We start from the raw sequence: 9,529 nt of genomic DNA on the forward strand, positions 1-9,529 counted from the left end.
TGCGGGGGGTGGGGGTGCAGAGGCCCAGAGTTTTTAGCTTCTTGACCAGCACTGAGGGATGTCTAACTCTGGGTGCGTCCCCGGGAGCAGCCCGCAGATCCGAGAGTCCTCTGCCAGGGATGAACCGTGACAAGGGACCTTGCCACACACTCCGAGCAAATCCACAGTCAGCACAGCCCTCACTGTGGCTAATGAAGGCTTTGAATCATTTCCAGCCCAAGATTCTTCAGCTCACTTCATTTAACAATGTGTATGAACACAATACGCTTGGGTTAATCAAGTTAACATGACCGCCTCACTATGAAAAAAAAACATATTTGTCCGAGTACTCTCGAAAGAGCAACTGCGAACAATCCGTAATCAAAATCCATGCAACAATTGAAAATGTAATCAGACACTCTGCCCACAATGTGTATAACTCATTGCTTCATGATGACATCCTTCCATCAATTGGACGCATATGAAAGGATCATCTGCACACATTAACACTGAATTAAGGCAGGATGTGAAGGCGGACTGTATGAAGGAGCATGCACTTCAGTCACATGATGACTGATGTTCTCAAATCTCCATTTAATCACATTGAGTCCCGCACACAAGAGGTATTTTTACATAGAGAAGCCCAACTCATGATCTACGTAAAAGGGGAATTGGAAAGGTGGATTCAGTGTTCACGCTGAAAGTGGGTCTGAGTCCTTCTTACATAGAGAGCCGGCTTCCCTGGACAAAAAGGGGCGGGACGCCATCAGCCATCCCCCTTTCAAGCCGGTTTCAGCGCTCGTCCGTTTACACAGGAGGCGACTTGACTTCACTCCACCTCTGATGCTAGGTCCCTTGGTGGAGGAAACACGGAGCGAAATGGACCAGGCAATTCACCTGCATTTATGCAGGCAAGTGAAGCATAAAAAGCCAGAAGAAAGCTGGCTTGAGGGGTCGCGAGGCCTTTTTATGGTGCAACACTGCATTAAACACTGCTCAAGGTTAAAAAAAAAGGTGACGGCCTATAACGCTGATCCCGCATTGCCTTTATGGAGAGCAGAGTCGGGAGCCGTCTTCCGGAACTGAGGGGGTGAGTGGTGTAGTAGCGCCATCTGTCACCGAGACATCAAACATAAGTGCCGGAAAGTGAAAAATTAATATAGATATTCCCTCCCACCCAAAAGAACAAAAGACTTGTGCCATCACTCACATGAATAGACTAATGATCCTTTAGAGGCGAATCATGGTGGCTATTGCCCTATATCTGAACACAATGAGCACTTTAAAATTGGCGCTTGGGTCGCGGGCTGGTGACGTCATCGCAACATCATCAGCTCATCCCTTTCAGCAACATTTATTATCTGGAGGAGGTGGAGAGACCCACTCCACCTTGAAGTGAACCCCCCCGCCAGACGGATGGAAGCTGGAGTGTATTCTGGCAGTCCATCCTCCTTCAGACTTTTTATGGAGGTAAATGGACCGATGGAAAGGCAGAGAATCTCTGTCTTCCAATTCTTCCTTTTTTTCTGTATAAAAAGGCCTTATGTAAAAGGGGCCAAGTGTGGCATGAAATATTGCAATTATATCTCCTGTTTCTCATGCTGCAGCCTAAAGTGGTCAGTATCTCTTCAGATCATGGGAATCAGAAGGTCCGACAAAGGAATGTGCAGGGAAGAGAGGGATGTGTATCAAGTGCAAACCCTAGCGTTCTCATTTAATTGGTGCATAATGTTTGGACGGTCAAGGTAAATGGTACCTTCAAAGTGGCATCAAAGCTACATTGGATGGTCAAAAAAGGCTTTCGGCCCATCGGCCTTCTTCAGTTAGAGTATTTCTACTAGTTGGAAGGCCTCAATAGAAGCCTACAAGATTCTGAGAGGCATAGATAAGGCGGATGGCCAGATTCTGTTTCCCAGGACAGGAGTAGCAAACACCAGAGGACCTCTGTATGAAGTGAAAGTTTTAGGGGAGACATCAGGAGTTTTTTTTAACCCCCCCCCACCCCCCCCCCCGGAATGCTTTGCCAGGGGTGGTGGTCGAGGCTGGAATATTAGACAGCCTCATGGATGAAAGGAAAATAGAGGACCATGAGGTAGGGATGGTGTTGTTATTGTTTTTGATAGGAATATATGGATCGGCAGAACATCGATGGCCAAAGGACCTGTACTCTGAAAAGATCAGAAGCCTCTCCTTTAATTTCCTGCAGATCTGGCAATTGACTGAAGATTAATTGCAATCTAATTAAAAGAGAAACAGAACAATTTTGATCAAGTCTGGTGACATTTTGTCACATAAACCAGCTTGCAGGGATGACTGAACCAGGGAATGTATCAGGGCATATCAGAGATAGTGATAGACTTGCAGCGCCAGGATGAGTTAATGAACTACCCATCTATCACTGTTCACTCATTACCCCGCACTCCTCTCTGCTCCAGCAGTAAGTAACGCTCTGTGACGGGAGCACCACTGCCGCCAGCCCGCAGCACTCTGTCGATGGTCTCCCATCAGTGACCTAGGGAAAATGGCGCCTTCGGCAAGCACTGAAATTTCTCCCCCCTCCCCCCACCCCGAGAGAGAGAGAGAGAGAGAGAGAGAGACTGCAGGCAGGCAAGGAACAAGCTGCCTTTTCCTTTAAAGCTCCCCAGTCTGCCTTGGCACAATGAAAGTGCTGCACGGAGCACTCATGAGGGGTTTATCTGCCGTGCGGAATTCTTGGAGGGCAGGTCCGCCATCGCTCCATGCGCCACTGAGTGCCGGAGATCTCCCCTCAGCATTTCCGACACAGCACGTAGGCCGGGGGATCCTTCCCTGCAGAAGGGAATAATATGACTCCTGGGCAGAATGGGAGGAGGGAGGGGAGAGGGAGGATTCCCACCACAACTAACTCACCCCCCCCCCCCTTCTTCTCCTGGGCTCTTTGACAGTCATCTTTGCAATGTCTTCTTTCACTCCTCCGGCTACAGAACAAGGCTGGAAAGGAAATCACCGCAGAAACTGGAAATCTGACATTAAAAGGCTGGAAATTTTCCAGCGGACGTTCCCTTTGCTAAATTCCCTTGATTATCAACATCTTGACGGGTGGGGGGTGGGGTGGTTGCCTTCGACAGTAGTCTCCAGACTGTGTGGTTGTGGAGGCTGCAGGGGCCCTGGAGGCGAAGCTGAGGACATTCAGTGACTCCAGTGATCCTCTCTGCCGCTCTTGTTGTCCTGTGGATTGACCTCCAATCCCTTTCTCTGCATCAACCGCACCACACTGTGATGCAGCCGTCCACAACACTTTTGATAAAGGCCCTATAGAAGATTGACATGATGGTTGGCTGGTAATCTAAGAAGAGGTGAAAGGTTAGAAGCCAGTATGGTGTTTTGGGACCTCTCACTGTCTGGTACTAATTGAAACCACCTTGAGGTGCCTAAGGAGGGAAGCAAAGCTGGAAGTGCAGGAATGCGTGGAGATAAGGGAAGATAAGGGGTCTGATGTTTTCTCTGAGTCTGAAACAACATGTTTCTCAACCTTATGTTTTTTTAGAAATGTTAGGAAAATTGGGGGGAAAAAAATTAACATAATGACTGCCCGTGGGCATTTTGGACCGCAAGTCCCTGAGTGCAACAGTCCCGGGGGTTGGACACGCAGTAGAGTGGCAACGAATTTTTCCCGGTACGGTTTACACGGCAGGCTTCCTGCAAAAGGTTGTAGGGGCCCTGCGGGATAAATCGCGGGGCAGGAATCGACTCCAAATTCCCACACATTCCTTTTTAGACTGCCCGTGTGACGGCAAAACTCCTGGATTGTGCCGCCACATGCCTGCAGTCCAAAAACCATCTGCAAGACACAAGTGGGGAAGGGAGAAGTGGGGGAAAGAGGAAGGGACTTGCTACATGTAATGCTTTACTTTTAGATCACGTGACCGATGTAACCTTTTCTCTAACTCAGGTGAATGTATAAATACTTGATCCATCCCTCTGTTGGGCAGAGACCCTACAAGACCTGCTTCCAGTGCAACAGAAGTAGAGGGCTTTTCCAGGCAGCTGCCTAATAAAATGTTAACCCATAGATTTCTGTGCGCCTTGCTGGCTTGCATCGGGAGCGTGGAAAACCTGTGGTGGATTTAATCATGAAGGAAGGGCACCATTCTTCAGCATTAACAGGCAAACAGGGTCGGTGCCAGAACGTATGTTAGAGCGGGGACCATCAAATGTTCCTCATATGATGACCCTTTCATTCCCAGAATATTCCTTATGAACCTCCTCTGACCCCTCCCCAATATCAAAACATCCTTTCTGAAATGAGGAGCCGAGTGCCTTATAAAGCCTCATCCCTCTGTACATTGTGCGCAGTTATTTTTTGCACTACTGATAAGTGGTAATCCTGCCTCGCCCACGGGAAAAAGGATCTCAGTGTTGTATGTGATGCCATCAAGTCATCAAGTCAAGCTTATTGCCATTTGATTGTATAAGTAAATCAGATGAAACAGAATTTTCCGGTCCTGATGGTATTGAATTCGTGCCCTTCACTCTCGTGCATGCACCAACCAAACTCCAATATGCGAACCCACTGAGCATGCGCCAACCGAAGACTTGCTCATGCGCATAAGGAATGAAGACGGCAGCGCCCAGCCTATGGACCCCAGGTCGGTGACAGACAAAGTTAGTGCACACATTTTGGCTCTTGCTTGCCTTGTATCCTGGTTGTAGTTTGTCAAATACAATGTAAACTGCATAAATTTTAATTTTTCCCTTAATAAAAAAAAAATTTGGTCGTAGTGCGGTTGGACATAAGTCGCATAGGTCGCATGTTGGGGAGTACAGACAAATGATGCTATATAAAAATAAATAAATATCGTTTTGTACTAAAGGGAATATCAGAGGGTTACTGTGGGCAGTTCCTTTGGTCGTACAGCGTTCTCACTGCTCGTGGGAAGAAGCTGTTCCTCAGCCTGGTGACGCTGGCTCTGATCCTCCTGTATCTCTTCCCCTTCTGCTCCGTTTTCCCACTCAGCCCCATTCCCCTGGCTTCCTCTGTCATGCATGTACTTTGACAAAAAATCTGAATCTGATGTGTAATAACAGCTGGTGTGGGATGGATGTCTCTGAAATCCAGCCCCTCCAAAGCCAATCAATTAAAAGGTGATTGGAGAGAAAAATAAGCACATCTGCACCGACTGTCAGTATTTTCCTCATGAATATTAAACACAGCAGTGTCAAGAAGGGACGTCAGTGTCATGGAATCCCAATTCCACATCACATTTGACAGCTCACATCTTACCCCTGTCAATCAGTAACAATGCAAAGCAAATGTTAGAGAAAAATGGTCGATAACTGTACACACATGGAGCAGAGGGATTTATGTTTTAATCCTTTGTGGCAGAGTCAGGATTTATTGACCTCCCTTACATGTCCTTGTAACAGTGTCCTTTAATCAAGATGTTTTCACAGTTCTGTTGAGGGATGCAAGTGCTTAGGTATGTTACCAAAGTCCTCCGGAATCTTCCACGGGCAAACTGTGGAGAGCATTCAGTCTGGTTGTATCACTGTCGGGTGCAGAGGCGCCAACGCTCAAGACAAGGAAAAAATTCCAGAGAGTTGTTAACTCGGCCTGCACAGACACCAGGCGCCACTCCATCGAGGACATCTACATGAGGCCTCTATCCTCACTGCCCTCTTCACTCTGCTACCATCGGGGAAAAGGTACAGGAGCCAAGAGATGAGCACCCAATGGCACAAGAACAGCTTCTTTCCCTCTGCCATCAGATTCCCGAATGAACCAAAGACAAGGTTTTGCCTTTTTAAAGTCTGGAATTATTTTTATTTATTTTGAAACCCGGTTTGGAGAGATGTTTGCATTCTGATGCTGTCGCAAAGCAGCGAAATTCGTGACACAATAAAAAAATAAAATTCTGATTTAATGGGAAAAAATGGTGGCCCTGCCAGGGCTGCAGTAATGACAGCGCTGCTGCTGGTCGGATCGCAGGGAGCGGGAAACAAAGTCTTAGCGCTCCCTTGCAGGTCCAACCACCCAGTCCAACTGCCATTGGCTCCGCATAGGCTTTACATGGCCCATTAAAGGTGGTTTTATTTAAATACTTGCGCCCAGGATGGCGGCCCCTATGATCGACAGCAGCCATGAGGGGTTGCAGATTCCAGGGAAGCGGAGGACTGGTGCCAGAAAACAGGGAGAACACACCCCCTCCATTTGAGAAGAAGAAGGAGAGGAGATGACCCATGGGATGGTGACCGTGGTGGCGGACCAGCGAGGGGCCCTGGGTCTGAACAGCACCCAGTGGCGGTGGGCTGTTGGCGACTTGAGGAACTCGCGCAAGGTGAGGGACTGTGTTCAAAGAACTCACGCCAGGCTGCGGGTTGCCTGAGACTGGCTGAAGATGGTACCAGGTATCAGGACCAGGATGCGGGAGGGTGCTGGAGGCTTCCTGATTGTGTCAGAGGTGTACATTTGGATGTCAGGTTGTTAATGGTTTGGACGCTGGATCTGAACCCATGAAAACTCAGTGAGTCGGGGGACGGGGGAACGGGGACGACTCTCTTTTGTTTCTATTTCTCTGGCTGTAAGGGGCACCGGGTAATTTCTGCTGATGGCGAATGGTTAACTTTCGTGTATTGTCCCATTTTAAATTTTATTACATGATGATGAAATAATCTTGAATCTTGAATCTTGAGATCACACCTTGGGGCAGGGAATACTCTGCCCAAGACCCACAAGAAGCCTCCGGCAATTAGTTAAACTGACCTCCCTTCCCTCGATTCCATCTACACCTCCCACAGGCTTGGGAAGCTGCTACACATATCAAAGGACATGACTCACCTTGACCATGCTCTCTCCACCCCCCCCCCCCCACCACCCCACCACCATTAGGCAGAAGATACATGAGTCTGAAAATGCAAACCTCCAGATTCCAGCACTGTTTCTTTCCTGCTGTGGACCAGCGAGGGGCTCAGCAAATGAGAGGCCTACGCAGGCTGCTGACTGCTGGAATGGCCTTGTGGGAATCAGGTAATGGAACCGAGATTCAGCAGGGATGTTGAGGGCGAGAAGAGCTTGAGATAGGCCTTGGGTGCTGAAGACTTCCTGATCGTGTCGCAGGTTTGGATCTGGGCCTCGGGTTGCCAGTGAAAGGGAGGGCATTGAGGAATGCTGAGGAACAGAGGGATCTTGGAAAAACGGTTCAGCATTCCTTGAAGGCAGATTCCCATGCAGATAGGTTGGTGAAGAAAGCTTTTGGTATGCTGGCCTTTATAAATCATAGCATAGAATATAGGAGCTGGGAGGTGATGTTGAGACTGTTTAAGGCTTTGGTGAGGCCAAGTTTGGATTATTATGTGCAGTTCTGGCCTCCAAATTATAGGAAGGATATCAATAAGGTAGAGAGGGTGCAAAGAAGGTTTACAAAAATGTTGCCTGGATTGCAGTATCTTGAATACGGAGAAAGATTAAGTAGACTGGGACTTTATTCGTTGGAGCATAGAAGGTTGAGAGGGGATTTTATAGAGGTATTTAAAATTAGGAAGGGAATATATAGAGTAGATGTGAATAGGCTCTTTCCCCTGAGGGTAGGGGAGATTGGTACAATTTAAGGGTTAGGGAGAAAAACTTCAGAAGTAATATAAGAGGAAGCTTCTTCACTCAGAGAGTGGTGGCTGAGTGGAATGACCTTCCGGAAGAAATAGTTGCGGCAGGGTCAATTCTGTAATTTCAGAGGAGGTTGGATGAGTACACGGATGTGAGAGGGTTGGAAGGTTATGGGAATGGGAATGAGTAGGTGGAACTAGTGGAGTTTCACGTAAATTGGTGGGGTCTAGAAGGGCCGAGATGGCCTGTTTCTGGATGTAATTTGTTATATGAGTTGAGCAGCAGTCTAATGAAGTGCGGAATTGAAGCGGTTGGCCACTGAGTGATCCCTGACATGGACGGAGTAAAGGCGCTCAGCGAAGCGATCTCCCACTCTGCGTCTGGTTTCTCTGATGTGGAGACCGCCATGATGGGAGCACAGGTTTCTGTAGGCAATACTCCCTCATCCATTCATCCACATCCCTTCCCACACCCGCCGAGCCTGCTCCACCATTCAACGAGATCATGGCTGATCTGATGATGGGCTCATCTCCGCCGACCTGCCTTTTCCCCGTATCCCTTAATTCCCCAACAATGTAAAAATCTATCCATCCTTGTCTTAAATATATTCACTGAGGTCGCCTCCACTGCTTCGATGGGCAGCAAATTCCACAGATTCACCATCCTGTAGAGCGCGTCGAAAGAACCAAAGACTTGTTGATCCAAACCAAGGCTTTTATTAACTAAAAGACTGGAGCATATCACAAGTAGGTCGACCAGTCCAGAATGACCTGGTCTGGCTAGGAGCAATCCTTTAAGACCTCCCAGTAGGTGTGGCTACGCTCTCAGCCAATCACAGTCATCCTACACTACAATCTGTTCATATACACATTGGTGATAGAATCTGTACTATCACACACCCTCGCTGGGAAAAACAGTTCCTCCTCATCTCCATTCTAAATCTACTACCCTGAATCTTGAGGCTGTGTCCCCTAGTTCTAGTTCACCCCTACCAATGGAAAAAAACTTACCTACCTCTATCTTATCTATGTCTTTTATATTTTTCTAGATCCCCTCTCATTCTTCTAAATTCCATTGAGTACTGTCCCTGCTGCCTCAATCTCTCCTCATAGGCCAACCCCCTCATCTCTGGTGAACATCTTCTGGACCAGCTCCAAAGCCAGTACACCCCTCCTCAAGTAAGGAGACCAGAACTGCACGCAGTACTCCATGGAAAATGGATGGGAAGTTCTTTCTTTGGTGTAGCTGGGGAGTCTTTCGAGGATCAGACGACAGTGAAACATTCGACTTTATCACCTATGTCAATAAAAAGAGAGGGTGAAGGCGTTTTGTTGTCATCTACTAGAGCTGATATGTAAGTCCAGCACAGCAGACCATCGTTTGAAAATCAATATCTTCCAATTTGCTGTGAAGATTCAATTTTATTTCTGGCAAGGAGTCAAGCACGGAGTTTGCATTTAATTGCTTTCCATCAGATTTGACACTTTAACCCTCTTTTGAAGAACCAAGTGGAGAAATTAGATCATGTGGGCTGCGCATTCCTTCTTGGCGGTGAGCAATCCGAGATGCATTAGGAAACATTTCCATGTAGAATTTTAATAAAACCCCTGTTATCCGGAATTTAAGCAGCCGACTGCCTCAAGCAACTGGCAAAAAAACTGAGGAAAGTAAGTAGGTTAAAAAATGCCCAAGTTTGAAATTGGCTGTTAGTTTGCTAAGCCCACAACATGTAATCTTAAATACACTCATCCGCATCTACTAATCCCCATAGGCACTGGATAACAGGGGTTTTATTGTATTTTAATTAACAGCTAAAGGCTGACGGGGCTAGGGCTTTTCTCTTTGGAGCAGCAAAGGATGAGAAGTGACACAAGGGGCTTAGCCAACAACTTTTACCCGGTGTTACGAGCCCAAAGGACCCCGAAACCCAGCAGCAATAGATATTCACCAAGACAAATAGCTACTTAA

The sequence above is a fragment of the Narcine bancroftii genome, unplaced genomic scaffold (genome assembly GCF_036971445.1).
Source record: "Narcine bancroftii isolate sNarBan1 unplaced genomic scaffold, sNarBan1.hap1 Scaffold_141, whole genome shotgun sequence".
Taxonomy (NCBI): Eukaryota; Metazoa; Chordata; class Chondrichthyes; order Torpediniformes; family Narcinidae; genus Narcine; species Narcine bancroftii.